Raw genomic sequence first — 23,263 nt, 5'->3', positions numbered from 1 at the left:
CCGTACACTCCTCTAAATGGATTGTTTGGACCGAATGCAATATGATGAACTTAAGTTAATTCATCCCTAAACCCAAACCTTGAATGTACTAGACTTAGAACACTCAAACAGACCCTGAGTAATGCTAAAAGATAGAAGAAACGAGTCTGACTGTGATTGAATTTGAAAGACTGTACAAGATAGAAATTTCGAGTTGTCACATTATCCCCCTGTTAGAGAAATTTTTTTCCCGAAATTAGAGTTTAAGTAATTAAACAATTAGAAATAATTAAGCAAAAAGATGAGGATATTTCAGTTTCATTTGATCCTCGCGCTCCCAAGTGAATTCAGGTCCCCGCTTGGCATTCCAGCGAACCTTCACTATAGGAATACGACTTTGCTTTGTTTGCTTGACCTCTCGGTCCATGATCTCTATTGGCTCTTCCACGAAGTTGAGGCGCTCGTCAATCTCGATTTCGTCGAGTGGAAATACAAGACTCTCGTCGGACAGACACTTTTTCATGTTCGAGACGTGGAAAACAGGATGTATGTTGCATAGTTCTTGAGGTACTCGGAGTTTGTAAGCTACTGGACCGATTCTAGCAAGAATATCGAATGGTCCTATGTACCTTGGATTCAGCTTCTCACGCTTTCCGAAGTGTATCATGCCTTTCCATGTTGAGACCTTCAACATGATGCGGTCACCAACCTGGAATTCCAAAGGTTTTCTTCTTTTCTCAGCGTAGCTTTTCTGTCTATCTCTGGAAGCTTTAATTTGCTCCCGTATTTGTACGATTCTCTCCGTAGTTTCGCGAATGATTTCCGGACCAATGAGAGTACCGTCAGGAACTTGAATTCTAGCTAGTTGCGTATCACCCACTTCAGCCCAACACAGAGGTGATCTGCACTTGCGGCCATAGAGAGCTTCGAAAGGAGCAGCCTTTATGCTAGTGTGATAACTATTATTGTAAGAGAATTTGACAAGGGGTAAATGAGTATCCCATGCCTTTCCAAAGTCTATCACGCAAGCTCGCAACATATCTTCTAGAGTTTGAATCGTTCTCTTACTTTGTCCGTCAGTTTGTGGGTGGTAGGCTGTACTCATGTCCAGCCTAGTTCCCAAAGAGTTTTGTAAAGACTGCCAGAAACAAGAAGTGAATCTACTATCTCAGTCAGAAATAATAGATATTGGCACACCATGCAGTCTAACGATTTCCTTGAGATAAGTTCTTGTTAGCTTCTCCATCTTGTCGGTCTCTTTGATTGGTAAGAAGTGTGCGGATTTGGTTAATATATCGACGATTACCCAAATAGTATCATAACCACCCGATGTGTTGGGTAACTTGGTTATGAAATCCATTGTAATCCGCTCCAACTTCCATTCAGGGATTTTAGGTTTTTGTAATAAACCTGAAGTTTCTGGTATTCTACCTTGACTTTGGCACAAGTAAGGCACTTGCCCACAAAGGTAGCAAATTCGGCCTTCATGTTTGGCCACCAGTATAGTTTCTTGAGGTCCAAATACATCTTGTCTGAACCTGGATGAATAGAGTATCGGGTTTTGTGTGCTTCATTCATAACCACGTCTCTCTAACCACCAAACTTTGGTGTCCAGATCCGGTTCATGAAACAATATAATCCATCATCCCTGACTTTGAAGTTTTTATCCATTCGTCTCAAGGTTTCACCTGTCATGTTTTCAGGTTTTAAGGCCTCGAGTTGAGCCTCTCTGATCTATGTGGACAGATGTGAATGGATTGTCATGGTTAACGACTTTACTAGGTGTCCCGAGTATTCTTTTCTACTAAGGGCTTCAGCTACTACGTTAGCTTTACCTGGGTGGTAAAGAATCTCACAATCGTAGTCGTTCAGTAGCTCCACCCATCGTCGTTGTCTCATGTTCATCTCTTTCTGATCGAAGATATGATGGAGACTTTTATGGTCCGTGAATACTGTGCATTTCGTGCCATATAAGTAATGTTTCCAGATCTTCAGGGCAAATACCACTGCTCCTAGTTCAAGGTCATGTGTTGTATAGTTAACTTCATGTGTATTTAGCTGTCTTGAGGCAAAGGATATAACATTTCCTCTTTGCATAAGAACACATCCAATCCCTTGATTAGAAGCATCACAGTACACAACAAAATCCTCTGTCCCTTCAGGAAGAGAAAGGATCTGTGCACTACACAAAGCTCGTTTCAGCGTTTGGAACGTTGTTTCTTGCTTTTCTCCCCAGCTAAAAGTTACACCCTTTTGCGTCAGGGTGGTAAGAGGCTTAGCTATTCGAGAGAAATTCTGAATGAATATGCGATAATAGCCAGCAAGACCTAAGAATTGACGGATTTCTGTAGGTGTTTTGGGTGATGACCAGTTTTCAATCGCCTTTATTTTGGAAGGGTCAACGTGTATTCCTTCTGAACTGACCACGTGACCTAGGAAATCAACCTTCCTGATCTAAAATTTACACTTTGAAAACTTCGCATAGATTTTCTTTAATCTAAGAGTTTGCAATACTTGACGAAGATGTTGGCCATGTTCCTCTTCACTTCTTGAGTAGATAAGGATGTTGTCGATGAAGACTATGACAAATTTATCCAGGAATTGACGACACACTCTGTTCATTAGATCCATGAACACAGCAGGTGCATTCGTCAATCCGAATGGCATCACTACGAACTCATAATGACCATAACGAGTTATGAACGCGGTTTTGAGAAGTAGCTCGCACCTTGAAGTTGGTCAAACATATCGTCAATGCGAGGTAGAGGGTATCGATTCTTAATGGTAAGTTTATTCAGCTCGCGGTAGTCTATACATATACAGAATGATCAATCCTTCTTCTTCACGAACAAAACCGGTGCTCCCCAGGGTGAGAAGCTTGGTCTTATGAAACCTTTGCTAAGGATTTCGTTAAGATGGCTGGATAATTCCTGAATTTCAGAAGGTGCAAGACGATAGGGGGATTTGGCTACAGGGGTAGCCCCAGGGATTAAGTCGATTCTAAACTCGACTTGTCGTTCGGGAGGCACTCCTGGAAGATCATCGGCAAAAATGTTGGGAAAGTTGCAGACCTCAGGAATGCTCGCGATATCTTTCACTTCCTGCTTTTTGTCTACCACGTGAGCTAATAAAGCACAATACTCTTTGCGAAGGTACTTCTGTGCCTTGATTCAAGAAATGATCTGGAGGTTCGTTCCGGGTTTGTCGATGTAAATAACAAGAGTTTCGTTAGTTGGCAAGTTCAGACGAATGGGTCTTTCATAGCATAGGATGTCAACATGGTTAGGGCACAACGAATCCATACCTATTATGACGTCGAAACTTTTGATAGAGACCAACATAAGGTCTATTGGGAAATAAAAGTTATTCAAGGTAAGAGTACATCCTATGTATATATCGTTGGTGGATTCGGATTTCCCATTATCCATTTCGACTGTCAGTGTTTCTTTTAGTGGTTGGGAGTTTTGATTTAGCAAGTTTTTGAAATTATGGCTCACAAAGCTCTTCTCAGCACCACAATCAAATAGAATGCATGCAGAAGTGTTGTTGAGAAGAAACGTACCCGTGACCACTGCAGGGTCTGCTACCGCTTCTTCTTGACCCAAGGCTAAAATTCTCCCAACTCCACCAACATTTCCAGCTTTAGAAAAATCTCTCTTGAAATTCCCCACACCACCACATTGATAGCATGCTTGATCTACTCCAACGGCAGGTACTTGGTTAAGTGGTTGAGGTGGTGATCTACAGAATCGGGCAGTACGCCCTTTTCTGTTGTAGTTACGACACTGCATTTCCCGACAATTTCCATTATGGTGATAATTGCACTTGTTGCACTTGGGGAGGTTACCAGCATAAGGCTTAGCTGGTGTAGGGTTAACAGGAACAACAGCAGGTATGGTAGCAGCATTGACTGCAACTAGTTGTTGCTTCTTTGAGGATTCCTGTGAAAACTTGTCGTTCCTCTTGTTCCGATCCTTCTTGTTGCTGTTGTTGTTGTTATTGTTGTTGTTGTTGTTTCCCTTCGGTTGTTCTAGTATAGCTACCACTGAGTTTTGACAGGCTCCGTGGTCGATAAGAGATTGTGCCAACTCTTTGGCACTATCAAAAGTAACAGTCCTGGAAGCTAAAACACTTGACTGAATTTGGGGCGACAGACCTCAAATATATCTCTCAATCTTTTTTCTCTCTAGAGCAACCATATCCGGACAAAGAATTGCCAGATCACAGAATCTACTGGTATAGGTTGATGTGCCAGAACCAACCATTATAAGACCCCAGAGCTCCTGCTCGAGTTTCTGAACTTCCCCTCGCGGACAATATTCCCGCATTAGCATGGCTTTCAAGTTCTCCCAGCTTATCGAGTTAGCCACTACCAGAGTCAGTGACTTAACATGGCCATTCCACCACGTTAAAGCTCTATCCGAAAAGGTAAAGTAGTGAATTTGACTTTGCTGCTCTCTGGACAGGAGCAAATTTCGAAAATTGCTTCTGTCTTCTCTATCCACTATCTTAATGCCATAACTCCTCCAGTCCCATTAAAGGTCCTGGGTTTGGCATTCGAAAATTCTTTATAAGTGCACTCTCGCGAATGCCCATGACTCTTGCCATGGTTAGAAGGATGTGCACCAGCGCCCGACCAACTAGTACCAGGGGTATTGATATGAGACATGGCAGCCGCTACAGCCGTCGTGACCGCCACTTGGAACATAGCAGCGTCGAACTGAGGAGGTGGTGGCGGGGGTGGCGTCAGTGCTTCATTAACAGTGTTACGTCTTGTATTTCTACGAGGAGGCATCTTTCTCTATAAAAGTTAAAAGATATAAAGATGGTAAGATATCAAGAGTGAATATGAATTTTGATATCTCTAAACTAAAAGATATAGTTCAACATGAATTGGACATAGAAGTCTACGACAAGTACAACTTGTAACATAATGATATGAAATTGAATGGTTATTTTTCAAAGAGTATGAAAATGCATGTCGATTAAATTGGCATATTGAATACATAAAGTCTGGAAAACTTGACCCTAAACAGGTCTACAATATACCAAATTCTGGGAAAAACATCGACATCGTACTGACCTAGCGAATATAAAATTTTCGTGGTCTTACTGAAAAACATGAAAATAACGCTAGAACATATCCGCAAACTTAACAATATCCAAAAGAGTGAGTAGGAACCGAGTAGAACATCTTCTACTGGGGACGGGTATCACTTGGATGAAACCTCAACTCAGCCCGATGACGCTCCACAGCAAGCAGATGTCTTTGATATACTGTCAGACATGCTCGGAGCTCTATGGCCTCAGCTCGAGTTACAACTAACTCTTGCAGTAAGGCTTCATTGTCTCTCATTTCTCTATCACTAGCATCTTCAAGACGACGAATGCGGATTGTATTAACTCCTGTATTGGCATCAACTTCCATGATTCGGTTGATGGCTGTCCTACCCTGTATTTCATTTCGAGCAATCCTGCGGACCAGAATTGACAGGACTCTGTCTGCTGAGCCTCCTTCGCTTAGGTTGTAGATGATTCTGTCTCTGTTGTATGGCATAGGTTGGCCCTGCTCTTCGCTCCATGTTTCCAAGCTTTCCGCCCACAAAGGCGTTGGGCCTTGAAAAGCCGGACGAGGGTTAGGATTTTGGGCAACTGGTGGTGGATTATAGGCTTCTGATTCAGAATTATTGTCTTCAGGAAAATTTTCTACAAAATCATCATGTAAGGGAATTTCGTGATTTTCTTCTGGCTCTGCATCTTGTCCTTGACCGGGGAAGTACGGGTCTCCGGGTAAGTGAAATCCAGCCATTGTTATCTAAGCGATAATAAGGATAAGAGATATAGAATTTAGTTAGTAATGATAGATTAAGGATACAAGTTTCTACAAGAGAGACTTACAGTTAACAAGTAATGTATTTTGTATAACTTGTTCTAGGTATTACTATAACTATAAAGTGTATACTAATTATATATAACTTGAGTATAACCGACCTTCGATTATATGACCCGGCTCTAAATCCACAACCAAACAAGGAACAGGAAATGAAGCTAGATCACATATTCTAAGTCTATATAACTTTAATTATATATAATTGTAATATACCCTTAATATTTATAGTTCTACCCTCAATTGTTCTATTGTTTTCACATGTTTGTTATTAGCATATAGTGCCTAAAATACCCCTATAGTATTTTAATCTTTATTGTTCTGTTCTAGAGTTCTTCTGAATATGTATGGTTGGTAAGTTTTAGAGATGTCGCAACACCACTATCACTTCTAAACACATGTTGGTCATATCTCAAATCAATATAGTTGATCAGGCTATATTAATCCTAGATATGATTACATAACTGCCCAGGTTTGACTGTAATGTTCAACATCCAAATACTTTTAAGTTCTTTTGACTAAGATACTATACTTGTACGTATGAATGTTAGTATACTTCTTGTAAAAATACTTAAAATTTTAAAAGTATACTTGTAGTCACAGCTCTCAGTCCCAAATGTATTTATAGTTTGTATATCTTTTATGGATTGATATACTGAGTTCACTATAAACAATGCTCTGATACCAATCTGTCACACCCCCAAACCAGACGGCGGAAACGTCCAGGGGTGGAGGACTTCATTTGTAGTATCACAACACATGCATTATAGTAATCAGAGTACAAACAACAACTATATTCAAAAAGTATAAGTATTTACATGTGTTTAATCATTGTATACTGAAACCAAATAGCTCCATCTTCTCAAAAGCACGAGGAGTACCAGTCTACTGGTTCCCTGAAAATACAAGTAATTTTAAAAGAGAGTATCAACATAAAGTTGAGTGAGTGCATAAGTATTTATGTTTGAAAGAATGTTTTTTGTTTCTTTAATATGTAAACTGTTCCAAAAAATCCTATATTTTCTGCTGTATATGAAAAGTAGTTTTAGTTACATAAAATTGTACTATTTGTAAACCAATGTTCTGTATTTGTAATCCTTTTATAAACTTGTATCTGAGAGTGTTCCTGGTTTCATCAACTGTTATTGTAAACTGTAATGTAATACTGTAAACTGTATCTTGTAAACTAGTACTTTAAAAATGTACTTAGGTTTAGTTAATTATACACTAACGTATTGTTAATATCTTTTATATGAGTTATTATAACCATACTGACTAGATGGCCTAAGCCATTGCTATGAATGCGCTGAAAGTTGTTGATAACAATTGTCACTCACAGACCTGTATGTCTGACTGTAGCTAGCAGTCTGAGTGCGGGGTTGTCAATCCCAATATAGATCTATACACACATTGTTTTGATCCCCCGCTGGAGATTCTGGTTATAATGTCAGGACTTTAACTATATTGTTTAAATGAATTAAACAAACTGTATCAATTGACTCATAAAAAGCATATAAACGTTACATGTATAATAGTTATGAAAACCCAATCATTCTGAAATAAATGATTGATAGTATGCTCTAGAATTAGTATTCTTAACATGTATCTAAAAGATGTATACCCTTGAATAGTTTTGAATCAAACCTTTGTTCTTGTAAAATAATGTACTTTTGTATACTTGAATCGTGAATTAATGTTCCGTGAATCATAAATTATACCTAGTATAATTTATATGTACTTTCTGAATTGATACCAGTATTCATGAATGCAACCCCTTGCTCAACATGTTACAAAGGTTAAGTGAACTTAATGAACTAACTTTTATACTTGTATACATATACAAATATATATATAAGTAAAATTTAAATGACACTCGGACAAATAACTGATGTTTATAATCCCACATCCAAACAAGGAAAAGGAACCAAACTGGGTTATCAGTCGTAAGCCTTTTAAATCTTATTTATATAAATATATATATATATATATATATATATATATATATATATATATATATATATATATATATATATACAAGTATGATTTCTGGGAGAAATAGAAGTTTATAAAAACATTTAAAAGAAGTTTGATATTTTGAAATTCATTTTGGCAGAAACGTTCGGGGGCGGAGGACTTTAGATAAGTATCACAACACATGCAATATAGTAATCAAAGTACAAACAACCATTGCATTAATCAGTATAAGTTTTACATAAGTGTTTAAACATTACATATTCAAACACCAAAGTAGGTACAGTAGAAGACAAGAGTCGCGGTACGGTACTAGGTAGTCTTCTCAAAAGCTTCGGGAGTGTACCTGTCTACTGGATTCCTGAGAAGACAAGTTATTTGGAAAGAGTAGATCAACATTTAAGCTGGTGAGTTCATAAGTATTTTAGTTCTGTTAAGTATACCGTAAGTTCTTTGGATAAGTTCACTGGTTTCTCCAGGAAATCCTATATTTCCTGAGGTGATTAACTGATAAACTCAATAGTTTCCCTCTGTAATCACTTAGTTTATACTTATTATATATAACCTAATATCGAATGGCCAGTTAAATGGGTGTATCTGCCCTAAGCCCACAACCAAACAAGGAACAGGAAGTAAGGCGGAAGTCACACATTTCACTGTCAATCGGATATTACTTATGTATAACTATGATATAGCAACTAAGGAATTATAGAATTAACCACTAAAGGTCCTTTGTCTTATAATAGTTTAAAGAGATTGAATGACCAAGTTCCATTTGATAAGTAGTTTAATTCCATAAACCGTTTCATTTGTGAAAGTGGTTTAATCCTATAAACCGTTTCCTTTATATAAGTGGTTTAATCCCATAAATCGTTTCTTTTGAAAGAGTATTCTTAGTTATATCTGTTCTATAGTAAAAACCTTAGTATTAATCCTGGAAAATATTATATTATCCATAATACTGCCTTGTGGTTTTAAATGTTCAAGACCAGAAGTACAAGTATATTTACCATACTTGATTTCATGATACGTAGCTTTTACTGTAAGTAAAAACTACAGAAGGTATATCTGGTCGGGATGTAATTATCTTTTCTTACTGTTTTAAGAGAAGTATATTACTTAGTAATTCACTCGTTGTTTTATCCATGTAAGTTCTATTAACCATTCTAATATGACTGATATGCCTGCGGCGACGTTCTTCAGGCGTCAGAATGGTATGATATTTGACACCCTAGGCCTGCCGGCCAAACTGTAGCGAACAGTAGAGGTGCGGGATTGTCAGTCCCATATAGATCTATAGACAAATTCACGCTCTCCCTACAAGAGATTCGGGTTAATAGGTCAGGACTTAAAAGTCGTACTTAGATAAGTACACCGTGAAGGGTCTCACAAATTTATTGTTTCAACGAGATTTACGATGTATTATTATTACCCTGTGATTGCTAACTCTGGTACTCTGTATCGTACCTTTGTTAATGCAAACCCTGTATGATGTATTATTACCTCGTGTTTGCTAACTCTGGTACTCTGTATCGTACCTTTGTTAATGCAAACCCGGTATGATGTATTATTACCTCGTGTTTGCTAACTCTGGTACTCTGTATCGTACCTTTGTTAATGTAAACCCGGTATGATGTATTATTACCCCGTGTTTGCTAACCCTGGTACTCTGTATAGTACCTTTGTTAATGCAAACCCGGTATGATGTATCTTTACTTCTTTAATATGTTGTTCGTATATTAAAGGTATTATACATATCTTGGTATAGTTGAATGAATGTTGGTAATTTCTTTGGAAAGTATACAATCATGAATCATACTTGTATATTTAGTTTTGAATCATAAATTATACCTATTATAATTTATATGTTCAATCTGATTAGCATGATTTCTCATGCATGAACACCTTTGCTCGGCCTGATACAAAGGTAATGATACTAAAAGGAGTAACCTTTTATACTCATATATGTATAATATATATATAATTAAGAAGGAAACGACCTTCGGACAAATAATACAACCTTAATTCCACAGCCAAACAAGGAAAAGGAAATAAGATAATTCATTAGTCCTAAGCCCTTCAAATCTTATTTATATATTTATAGATATATAAACATGATTTTGGCATTTATAATTTTAAATAGTTTATAAAAACTTTTTTCAAAGAATTTTAACGGAGTTTACATGACTGTAAAGATTTAACATGGCTTTAAGTCATTTTGGAAGTATTTGGTAATTCTTAAAAGCATACGGAAACTCTTTGTGCGATTATTATCACATACAATTATTAACACAATTTAATATTGTGTTAAACTTGTATTTCCCCCCCCCCCCCTAAAAAGCTTTTAAAAATCATTAAAAAGGTAAATTATAGGGGTATGAACTCACTTTGATAAGCTGTGATTCGGGCAGCATTTCGTTTCCCGGAAAGGAGTTTGTTTGAGAAGAAACCGGCTCAAATCGGGCAGAGTTTCGACTGGAGAGAGGTTAACTTCTTGAGAATTCCCGGGCTCCGGGGCTTGCTTCGGGCTTCAGACACGATACTGGGGCCTTGGGGGTCGTGTGAAAGTTTACGGGGTGAAAATGTGAAAAATGGGGAAATTTAGGGTGAAAAACCTCTCAAATCCGAGAAGGCTCGCACCATTTATATAGGGGTGCGAGGGTTCGGCCGAGGTAGGTGAGTCATCGGACAGCTGGCGAGGGCGAGGAGTCAGCAGCCACGCGTCGGACATGCGAAGTGTACACGGGGCGAGGCTTCGTACGTGGTGGCTTCTGAGTGGGCCGAACTTCGGTCCAATGGGGAGGTGCCACGAGGGTCCGAGAGGCGTCCGAGGAGTGTCCGGGGGTGTCTCCTGCGAAGGTGTTGGCTTCTTACTGGACCTCGGCTGCGGTCCAATCCGATGGTGACACGGCGAACTGCGGTCCAACCAGAAGATGACACGTGGAGGCTGCATGCCAGGATGACGTGTCCGAGGAGTGACTCATGCGAAATTTCCCGGTTTTTCATTTTTCTTGATTTTTGTGCCAAAAATTTGCGAAAATCATCACTTTCACATACGAGCTCCGTTTTTGATGTTCTTTATATGCACGTGTAGGTAAAATCGTACTCTACGACTTTTGTTTAGACTTCGTCGGCTAATTTTGACTTTATTTTTAACATTATTATTTTTAACAGACCGGGACGGGAAATCCGTTAAAAACTCATAACTTCTTCATCCGATGTCCGTTTTCGTCTGACTTTTTACTATTGTGCTACTTTTGACGAGACCTTCGATTCCCATTTAAGTTGCCTCGGCTAAATATCGATCAATTCATATTTCGAATTTTTAGCTGTCTACTGCTAAACCGAAACTTAGAAAAATCATAACTTCCTCATACGAAGTCAGATTTTGACGTTCTTTTTAAGAACGTTCTCGGTTTAACATATTCTACATCTTTCATTTATATTGTTAAGGCTAAAAAGCCTTTTATCGAAAATTCACTTTTTACACTGAATAGTGTTTTGCCGGTTTTATCGTGGATTTTCGATTGATCATAACTTCTTCGTTATAACTCGGATTTTAGTGTTCTATATGTTTTTAGAAACCTTGTTACAAACTCTACCACTTGGTTCATCGCAATTACGATTATTGATCAATTTATTTTTGACCAAAATTTCACTGGTGTCACATTATCCCCCCATTAGAGGGAATTTCGTCCCGAAATTAAGTCTAAAGTGATACTCATGGACCAGGTCTAATCTTTCCTTCCCAAGTGAATTTAGGTCCCTGGTTTGTAATCCAGCAAACCTTCACTAACGAGATAAGACTTTGCATGGTTCTTTTGATTTCCCTATCCATGGTTTTCATTGGTTCTTTTACAGAGTATAGACTTTTATTTAACTTGATTTCATCGAGTGAAGTAACAAGTGTTTCCTCAGATAGACACCACTTTAGATTAGATATGTGAAAGATAGAATGAATGTTATTAAGTTTTTGTGGTAGTTTAAGTTTATAAGTACAAGACCGATCCTGGTAAGAATCTCAAATGGTCCTATGTACCTTGAATTTAGTATTCCACGTTTTCTCAAGCGTATCTTGTTCTTCCAGGGTGAGACCTTCATATGACAAGCTCATCAATCCTGGAATTCCAAGGGTTTTCTTTTATCGAAGTCGTAGCTTCTCTGATTAACTCTGGAAGCTTTATGTCGCTTCCTGATTCGTATTTTGTTTTTGGTAGTTTTTCGGATGAATTCCAGATCAGCGAAAGTGCTGTGTGGAAATTGGATCTCTAGCTAGTTGCGTATTACCTAATTTAGTCTAGTGCAGATAGGATCTGCACTTGTAACCACAGAAGGTTTCGAATGGAGCAACTTGAATGCTAGCGTGATAAAGGACTCGACTAATTGGTAAATGGATATCCCATTCTTTACCATAGTCGATCACATAGGATCATGACTACTCTAGTTCCTAGAGATTTTTGAGTGACTGCCTGAACTGGGAGATGATTATATTATCTCAGTGGAGATAACAAATATTGGCATACTGTACACTCACACGTTCTAGTCATCTTCTCTACTTGCCACATTTTCAGGTTTCAAGGCTTCTTGTTGAGCCTCCTTACTTTGTGTGGACAGATTTGAATGGGTTATCATAGTCAATGATTGGATCTACTACCTGGATACTCTTTCCGAGTTAGGGTGTTAGCCACTATATTGGCTTTGTCGAGATGATAACGATGTTCGAATTCGTAGTCATTTAGTAGCTCGACCCATTGTTGTGGTCTCATGTTGAATTCCACCTGGTAGAATACATGATGCATGCTTTTGCTCCGAAGTTCCTGATCAGACTCATACTTGGCTCATCCACCATCACCTCGTGTATAGAAGTTGTATATAATTTAGATTTCACAAAACGTTTGGATGGGTGACTCTGCCCCAGGTCCACAACCAAACAAGGAACAGGAGATGGGCGGAATTACACATCCTTAATCTTGTTAAGTCTAAATTATATACCACTCTCATGTATACACTTAGCAGCGATAGATTAACTTAATGAGTTCTTAGTCTCTATTCTTGAACTTGACCTGCGGTATAATTATTTTCCTACGAGATCTATTGAGGTACTTCGGTAGTTACTGACTTCTAAGACTACTTCGGTGCTTTTTGTTTGAAGTTTCCTGTCTACTGAGTACGCTAGAATGGCAGGGTGCCCTTCGTATGCGTAGTTCTGACGTTTTGAAATGAGAGACAACCTAAGGGTTTTGCGTTTTGGATTGGAAGAATTTCATCTTACGGCTGATTAAGGAAAAAGTTCTCTTACACAACATAACAATTTTCACATGGTAAGGGCCAGGCCAAACCATGTCGAATGAGGATGTCAGAATTTTCTCGATGAAATAGATATTAATTCGTTCTAGGAGGAATGATTACTAGGATGATATTCTATGTACCTAAGTTTTCAGCGCTACTGGTTTTATTCTGTTATTATTGCTACGAACCCCTTTTTGATTTGAAATTGGCGGGTACTACCAATACGAGGGTTCTGATAATTTGAAATTATGAACTTTCATGAAACGATCCTTACTAGGTCTCTCTATAATCGCTTTGTGTATACAAGTCATGTATAATTAAGATTGGTAAGACCTTTGACTGAGCAACCCTGCCCTAAATCCACAACCAAACAAGGAACAGGAAATGAGGCGGGATTACTCACTCTAAGTCTACAAATCTTAATTATAATTGACCCTTATGTATACACTAAGTCATCATAGCTTACCTGTTAGGGTTTCAAATTTTATACGAATGCTGTGATTTAATTTGAACGAGAGAATAATCATAATTATAGATAGTTATCGAGGTTTGGAAGCGTACCAAAATATAGCAGGGTTCTTTGATGCTTTCCCATGTATTGGGATCAAACTCCTCCTGCTCTCCCGTCGTTCTTCTCTGTTGGACAGTCCCTCTTGTAATGTCCTATTTCACCACAAAGGTGACATATGGGAATGGTTCCAACATCGGTAGTTGAAGTGATGAACTCAACTAGAGTTCTACAGATGCGGGCGGTATCCCCTTCAAGTTGCATCTATTACAATGCAGCTCTCATCAAACTCCATGATGATGGTAGTTGCACTTGCTGCAGTGTGGGAGGTTTCCTAAATACGGCTTGGTCGGTGCTACAATAATAGGGCTGATGGGGGTATTGACTGCCCCAGTTTGTTGCCCTTTGCTAGGTTCTTGAGTTGAACAACTCCCTTTCGTGTTCTCGAACTTTCGTTTCGGATATTACGCTTAAGTTTCAAGGTGTTCTTACAAGTAGGTGCTCGTTGCTGTACTTGGCCATCACCACGATCGGGGTTACCGATAGCATTACTACTAACATTTGCATTGTTAGCATTAAGGTGTGCCATGACAGCTGCTACAGCTGCTGTGACCGCAGCTTGAAACGTAGCCGCATCTATTTGAAGGATTGGTGTTTCGCTGGTGGGTTGGTTACATTTCTTTGGAGGCATGATTCTGTTTCATGATAAGAAAATGATCTCGTGAGCAACTATCATGTCTCTAGATGTATTCTAACCATTTGTATCTATGTATAAATCTTTCGTTTTGTTATATTGTTCTCAATGATTCGACCTGCATCCCTATGATGCAGTCCTGTTAAGGAATAGAAATAAGTTTCTAGAATGGTTATGAATCGAGTATCATCCGAACTAAGTTACCTTCGTTGGGTGGATATCGTTTCCCAATTTTCGAAAATATTCGAAAATAATTCATAACAGTGTCTACGTAAAATAGACTTATGAATTTGAGAAGTAATCACTATCAGTTAAGATTTCGTGATCTGATTTATTGTTATTAGCCGTGACAGGAAAAGAGGATAAGCTCAAAACCTAATGTGAGTGGTATAAATACTAGCTCAGTAGGTTGTATCATTTATTAGTTATTACTAAAATGAAAAGGCGCTCAAGTACTTCTCATGAATCACACGTGGTTTTCTTTTGTTCTCTGTTCTATTCTGGGTGGTAATGATTTGTTTCCTCCTGGTATCTATAGGGTGTCCTTCTCCTCTGTACGTATATTGAATTCCTGCGCTGTCTTACTTCCGATTCTGGCACTGAACCCGATTACTTCGTAATGAAGATTTTGAATCGCGGAAGTTCATGCGAATCTCTCATTAGTGTCCTTAATAGGGTAAGGGCAGTAAATGATTTCTATTGTTTATTTACTTCTCATATGTTTCTTTCTTGGGATTCTCCTAATGAAATTATGTTGGATCCTCCTTGACTCTTCTATTGATTGCTGGAGTAACTATGTTTATCTAACGGGTTTATACGAGAATGGGAATGTCTACAGAATCTATGAGAAAATTTGAATTTTTACGAAGGTGATTCTTTCTGGTCCTTCTATAATCACATGGTGTGTACCGATTATATATAATCCATATCAAAAAGACCTTTGAATAAGTAATCCTACTCTAAAACCACATCCAAACAAGGAAAAGGAAGTAGAGTGAAAATCACATATTCTAAGTCTATAAAATCTCGGCTATATATAACCTTAACGTATCCACTTAGTAATTATAGACTTATCAGAAAAGATCTTTTTAACATTTCCCCAAAGGTATGTAAAATACCTCCATGCTATTTTAGTTATGAGTTTGATTCTTGGACTTCTAGTTATAAGAACTTGACAAGTTTTCAGTTTTCTTGTTATAGCATCCTAAAATACTCCCATAGTATTTTAATCTTTATGTTTGGTTCTAGCATTCTTCTGGTACTTAGGTAAGTTTTAGACCTGTTGCAACACTACAATCACTCCCCAAACACATGTTGGTCATATCTCGAATGAATATAGTTGATCAGGCTATATTGATCCCATATATGATTACGTCACTGTCTAGGTTTAACAGCAATGTCCAACATCCAAATACTTTAGTTTTGTTCTTCTTGTGATACTCATTCTGGTATATATACTCTACATGTACTTATACTTTTATAAAATATTGATATATTTTTAAAGTATAACTCTTGGTCAGAGTGTTTTTATCCCGATGGGTTTATCGTTGTATATCTTTTATGACTGATATACTGAGTTCACTATAAACACTACTCTGATACCAATCTGTCACACCCCCAAACCAGAACGGCGGAAACGTTCGGGGGCGGATGACTTTAGGTAAGTATCACAACACATGCAATATAGTAATCAAAGTACAAAAAACCATTGCATTAATCAGTATAAGTTTTACATAAGTGTTTAACCATTACATATTCAAACACCAAAGTTGGTACAGTACAAGACAAGAGTCGCGGTACGGTACTAGGTAGTCTTCTTAAAAGCTTCGGGAGTGTACCTGTCTACTGGATTCCTGAGAATACAAGTTATTTGGAAAGAGTAGATCAACATTTAAGCTAGTGAGTTCATAAGTATTTTAGTTTTGTTAAGTATACCCTAAGTTCTTTGGATAAGTTCACTGGTTTCTCCAGGAAATCCTATATTTCCTGAGGTGATTAACTGATAACCTCAATAGTTTCCCTCTGTAATTATTTAGTTTATACTGATTATATATAACCCAATATCGAATGGACAGTTAAATGGGTGTATATGCCATAAGCCCACAACCAAACAAGGAACAGGAAGTAAGGCGGAAGTCACACATTTCAATGTCAATCGGATATTACTTATGTATAACTATGATGTAGCAACTAAGGAATTATAGAATTAACCACTAATGGTCCTTTGTGTTATACTAGTTTAAAGAGATTGAATGACCAAGTTCCATTTGATAAGTAGTTTAATTCCATAAACCATTTCATTTGTGAAAGTGGTTTAATCCCACAAACCGTTTCCTTTGTATAAGTGGTTTAATCCCATAAACCGTTTCTTTTGAAAGAGTATTCTTAGTTATATCTGTTCTATAGTAAAAACCTTAATATTAATCCTGGAAAATATTATATTATCCATAATACTGCCTTGTGGTTTTAAATGTTCAAAACCAAAAGTAAAAGTATATTTACCATACTTGATTTCATGATACGTAGCTTTTACTGTAAGTAAAAACTACAGGAGGTATATTTGGTCGAGATGTAATTATCTTTTCTTACTGTTTTAAGAGAAGTATATTACTTAGTAATTCACTCGTTGTTTTATCCATGTGAGTTCTATTAACCATACTAATATGACTGATATGCCTGCGACGACGTTCTTCAGGCGTCGGAATGGTATGATATTTGACACCCTCGGCTTGCTGGCCAAACTGTAGCGAACAACAGAGGTGCGGGATTGTCAGTCCCATATAAATCTATACACAAATTCACGCTCTCCCTACAAGAGATTCTGGTTAATAGGTCAGGACTTAAAAGTCGTACTTAGATAAGTACACCGTGAAGGGTCTCACAAATTTATTGTTTCAACGAGATTTACGATGTATTATTATTACCCTGTGATTGCTAACTCTGGTACTCTGTATCGTACGTTTGTTAATGCAAACCCAGTATGATGTATTATTACCCCGTGATTGCTAACTCTGGTACTCGGTATCGTACCTTTGTTAATGCAAACCCGGTATGATGTATTATTACCTCGTGTTTGCTAACGCTGGTACTCTGTATCGTACCTTTGTTAATGCAAACCCGGTATGATGTATTATTACCTCTTGTTTGCTAACTCTGGTACTCTGTATCGTACCTTTGTTCATGCAAACCCAGTATGATGTATTATTACCCCGTGTTTGCTAACCCTGGTACTCTGTATAGTACCTTTGTTAATGCAAACCCTGTATGATGTATCTTTACTGCTTTAATATGTTGTTCGTATATTAAAGGTATTATACATATCTTGGTATAGTTGAATGAATTTTGGTAATTTCTTTGGAAAGTATATAGTCGTGAATCATACTTGTATATTTAGTTTTGAAGCATAAATTATACATATTATAATTTATATGTTCTATCTGATTAACATGATTTCTCATGGATGAACACCTTTGCTCAGCCTGATACAAAGGTAATGATACCAAAAAGAGTAACCTTTTATACTCATATATGTATAATATATATATATATATATATATATATATATATATATATATATATATATATATATATATATATATATATATATATATATATATATATATAATGAAGAAGGAAACGAGCTGTGGACAAATAATACAACCTTAATTCCACAGCCAAACAAGGAAAAGGATATAAGATAATTCATTAGTCCTAAGCCCTTCAAATCTTATTTATATATTTATACATATATAAACATGATTTTGGCATTTATAATTTGAAATAGTTTATAAAAACCTTTTTTCAAAGAATTTTAATGGAGTTTATATGACTTTAAAGATTTAACATGGCTTTAAGTCATTTTGGAAGTATTTGGTAATTCTTAAAAGCATACGGAAACTCTTTGTGCGATTATTATCACATACAGTTATTAACACAATTTAATATTGTGTTAAACTTGTATTCCCCCCCCCCCCCTAAAAAGCATTTAAAAATCATTAAAAATGTAAATTATAGGGGTATGAACTCACTTTGATAAGCGGTGATTCGGGCAGCGTTTCGTTTCCCGGAAAGGAGTTTGTTTGACGAGAAACCGGCTCAAATCGGGCAGAGTTTCGACTAGAGAGAGGTTAACTTCTCGAGAATTCCGGGGCTCCGGGGCTTGCTTCGGGCTTTAGACACGATACCGGGGTCTTGGGGGGTCGTGAGAAAGTTTACGGGGTGAAAATGTGAAAAATGTTGAAATTTGGGGTGAAAAATCTCTCAAATCCGAGAAGGCTCGCACCCTTTATATAGGGGTGCGAGGGTTCGGCCGAGGTTGGTGAGTCATCGGACAGCTGGCGAGGGCGAGGAGTCAGCAGCCACGCGTCGGACATGCGAAGTGTACACGGGGCGAGGCTTCGGACGTGGTGGCTTCTGAGTGGGCCAAACTTCGGTCCAATGGGGAGGTGCCACGAGGGTCCGAGGGGCGTCCGAGGAGTGTCCGGGGGTGTCTCCTGCGAAGGTGTTGACATCTTACTAGACCTTGGTTGCGGTCCAATCCGATGGTGACACGACGAAATGTGGTCCAACCATAAGATGACACGTGGAGGGTGCATGCGAGGATGACGTGTCCGAGGAGTGACTCATGCGAAATTTCCCGGTTTTTCCATTTTTCTTGATTTTGTGCCAAAAACTTGCGAAAATCATAACTTTCGCATACGACCTTCGTTTTTTACGTTCTTTATATGCACGCGTAGGTAAAATCATACTCTACGACTTTTGTTTAGACTTCATCGGCTAATTTTGAATTTATTTTTAATATTATTATTTTTAACAGACCGGGACGGGAAATCCATTAAAAATTCATAACTTCTTCATCTGACGTCCGTTTTCATCTGTCTTTTTACCATTGTGCTAATTTTGACGAGACCTTCGATTCTTATTTAAGTTGCGTCGGCTAAATATCGATCGATTTATATTTCGAATTTTTAGTTGTCTACTACTAAACCGAAATTTAGAAAAATCATAACTTCCTCATACGAAGTCAGATTTTGACGTTCTTTTTATCAACGTTCTCGGTTTAACATATTCTACATCTTTTATTTAGATTTTTAAGGCTAAAAAGCCTTTTATCGAAAATTCACTTTTTTCACTGAACAGTGTTTTGCCGGTTTTATCGTGGAATTTCGATTGGTCATAACTTCTTCGTTATAACTCGGATTTCAGTGTTCTTTATATTTTTGGAAACCTTGTCAAAAACTCTACCACTTGGTCCATCCTAATTACGATTATTGATCAATTTATTTTTGACCAAAGTTTGACTGGTGTTACAATATGAACTCAACTATAGTGAGTGATTCGAGTGAAAGGTCGACGTAGGATGCTAAGTGTCAAGTGACGTTTTGAGTACAAACGGATCCTATTAAGCATATAATGATACATATATGGATATAATTAGTGTATATAATAAAATTATGATAGGAAACCACTTTAGGGACTAGGAAACACTTGAATTGAAGTGTTACAACCACATGTGATTGTATTAAAGGGGTTTATGGTCATTTAAGGGAGTGTACGGCCATGATGTGTAGGACTCATGTAGTGTACGGCCATGATGTGTACGACTATCGAGTGTACGGCCATGATGTGTACGGCCATGGAGTGTACGGTTGTACACTCATTGAAGAAACATGCAAAAATGGGTGTTTATGACCCTAACTAGCATCCATTAAGTGTTCATGATCTTATGTTGAAACATGGGGTGAGTTTGAGGCCAATACATGCATTAAACAAGGGTTTACGACCATATGAAGTGTGTACGGCCGTACACCCTTGGTGTTCATGCATTAGATGACAAATTAAGGCTAAGAATCAAGTGTTTCTCAAGCTTAACAAGCAGATAGAAGAGATACTCACACTTTTGATGGCTTCTAAGGAGTTCAAGGCTCAAGAACAAGTAGGTGTTCTTGGTGTTCTCGGTGAAAGTGAAGAAGATTTGAAGATCTAACCATTAGAGAAGATTTCATGGATGAAAATATGGATCTTCACTAGATAAAGCCATGTATCAACAATTCAATGGAAGGAATACTTACATCTTTGAAGATTAAGGTGTAAAACTTGATGATAGCTGAGAGAGAATCAGATTTCTTGAGGTGAAAGTGTGAGAAAATGTGAAAGAATGAAGGAAAAACATATATATATACATATATATATATATATATGTATATATATATATATATATATATATATATATATATATATATATATATATATATATATGTTTGGGTTCGCGTCCACCTTGGGTGTACGGCCGTACACCCATGTGTACGTACGTACGTACATTTAGAGGAGTGTACGACCGTACACTCCTCTAAATGGAGTGTTTGGCCAGAATGGAATACGATGAACTTAAGTTAACTCATCCCTAAACCCAAACCTTGAATGTACTAGACTTACAACACTCAAACAGACCCTGAGCAATGCTAAAAGATAGCAAAAATGGAGTCTGACTGTGATTGAATTTGAAAGACTGTACAAGATAGAAATTTCGGGTTGTCACATAATTGCAAAGGTGTTCCAAGTCAAAGCCGAAAAGCACCCAAAAATGAAGATTGCATGTGAAAAAGCTAGTGATTTCTTCAGAGCATTGGTCTGTATTTTTTGGGACAATTGATGCTGAAATTCACCGCATTTTGGCCAAGAAGTTTAAGTTTCCAGCTCTTGAGCCCGCACCAATTTTCACTGAAGGTTATCAAGAAATATCACTCGGAGCAACAAACATTCCAGAGTTAGGAGTGATTTTCAAGAAAACCAACAGTGGTCTCAAATATTTCATTCCAGTCACCGCAATGCATAGAATGAACAAGAAGCAACTCGAAACAACTATGACTTTGGTCCAAAGATCTAAGAATACGACTGAAGAGGTGATGTTTGAAATCACCCGGAGGATCCAATGGCTAGGTGAAGTAAGGAAATTTTGGTCGCTCATTATCATTTTCCTGAAGCTCAACAAATGAAGAAACATCGAAGAGGTCACTTTGGGGGAAATTGTTAAAGCAAAAAGTGACCCTCTTAAACTTAACGATCCACAGTTCCATTTTACTACCATATCTCTTTTGGCTACCACAACCAGTCTTTCCACCGCAACAGATGTTTGATCCAGAGCTGAACCGCAACCTCTCTACCGCAGTGAAGACCTTTTGGTTACATCAACTGACTTAGCGTATTAGTATTGCATTATCCAATGATCCTTGCATTGTCACTTAGAGTCGGTAGTTTACTATTGTTTATTCAAGATGTAACCTTATGGAACTCTATAAATAGAGTCTCCACCTTCATGTATTTACACATTTCTCCACCACTTCTTCTTATCATATATCTTATCGATCTTTCTGAATTATTGCTCTAAAATACTAAGATTATTTTTCTCATATCTCTATCTTTCTTATTATCTTCGAAGATCCTCTTCACCTTAAACTGATCACACATACTAACTTGTGTTTGAATGCAAACCTTATTATGAATCAGTTTGGTGTATACTTGATATAACCTGTTGTCCTTTACATTTCCTTTACATTTCCTTTACATTTCAACACTTTATATTTCCGAAACTAACTATCTAACAACTCTAACTTATTATTGTTGAGCTTACATGATCCTTTGAGATTAACTTATTCCACAACCATTATCTTGTACTAACGTTTATTCAAGTGTTTCTCCCAAAGTTTTTCTCTCAACAACATTTATTATGTATTTCGTAACAATGAAAATTATAAGGTGTCATTTTTATTGAAAAATCTCGAAATTAGAGGTGACACCTTAGGATTAACTTAGAATCGGGCACAAACACATGTTGCGAACATAATGTCAGCACGACTTGCAGTAAGGTAGAGTAAAGATCCGGTCATTCTCCTATACTTATTCTGATCAACAACTTCACAAGATGGGTTCGAGATGATCTGGTTTCCGAAATCTATTGAAACCTTTGCAGATGCACATGTATCCATTGCATATTTCTTTAGAAGTTCAGGAATGTACTTTTCTTGATGAATAAAGATTCCTCAGTTGCTCTGTTTAATTTTCATTCTGAGGAAGAAGCTTAATTCAGGATTATACTCATTTGGAATATACTAACCATCAGTTTGGCAAAGTCAGCAACCATCGTCGGATCGGTTGATCCAAAGATGATTTCAACAACATATATTTTCACTAACATGAGATGCTTCCCATTTGATCTTCGGAACAACATTGGATCGAGAATTCCTCTTTGAAAAACAGAACGCTTGAGAAAACAAGTGAGAGTTTCATACCATGCACTTGGAGCTTTCTTGAGGCATACACATCTTTCTGAAGTGCGTAACAATAATTCAGATAGGAAAGATTTACAAACCCAGGAGGCTGTTGGAGATACACTTTACCATCAAGTTCACCATTGAGAAATGCACTCTTGAGATCGATTTTGTAAAAAATCAAGGCCTTGTGAACAACATAAACGAGAAAGATTCAGATAGCTACAAGATAGGCAACAGGAGCGAAGGTCTTGTCATAATCAAGACCCTCAATTTGAGTAAATCCTTGAGCCACAAATCTCTCCTTGTTGCGAATGATAACTTCTGCATATTTGAGGTTGTTTCGTAAATCCGATCGAGTTAAAATTATAGAGTGATATCGAGGAGGAGGGATGAGATTCAACACTTGATTTCAATCAAATTCTACTAATTCTTCTTGCATGGTTGTAATCCAATTTGAATGTTCTAGAGCTTCTTTGATGGATTTGTGTTCAACCAATGATATGAATGCCGAGAAGTGACACTCATTTTGAATGCTAGTAGCAGAGTCAGTTTGAACACCGGCGTTGATATTTCCAATAACTTGATTCAGATGATGATCCTTTGTCCAAACATGCAATCTTGGAAGTTATTGAGCATCATATGATCTGACATCAACAATGGGGTTG

This window comes from Lactuca virosa, chromosome 9 (assembly GCF_052849685.1).
Source record: "Lactuca virosa cultivar CGN04683 chromosome 9, Lactuca_virosa_CGN04683_v6, whole genome shotgun sequence".
NCBI lineage: Eukaryota > Viridiplantae > Streptophyta > Magnoliopsida > Asterales > Asteraceae > Lactuca > Lactuca virosa.
The sequence above is the reverse complement of the archived record's forward strand: the minus strand, read 5'-3'. Positions refer to the sequence as shown.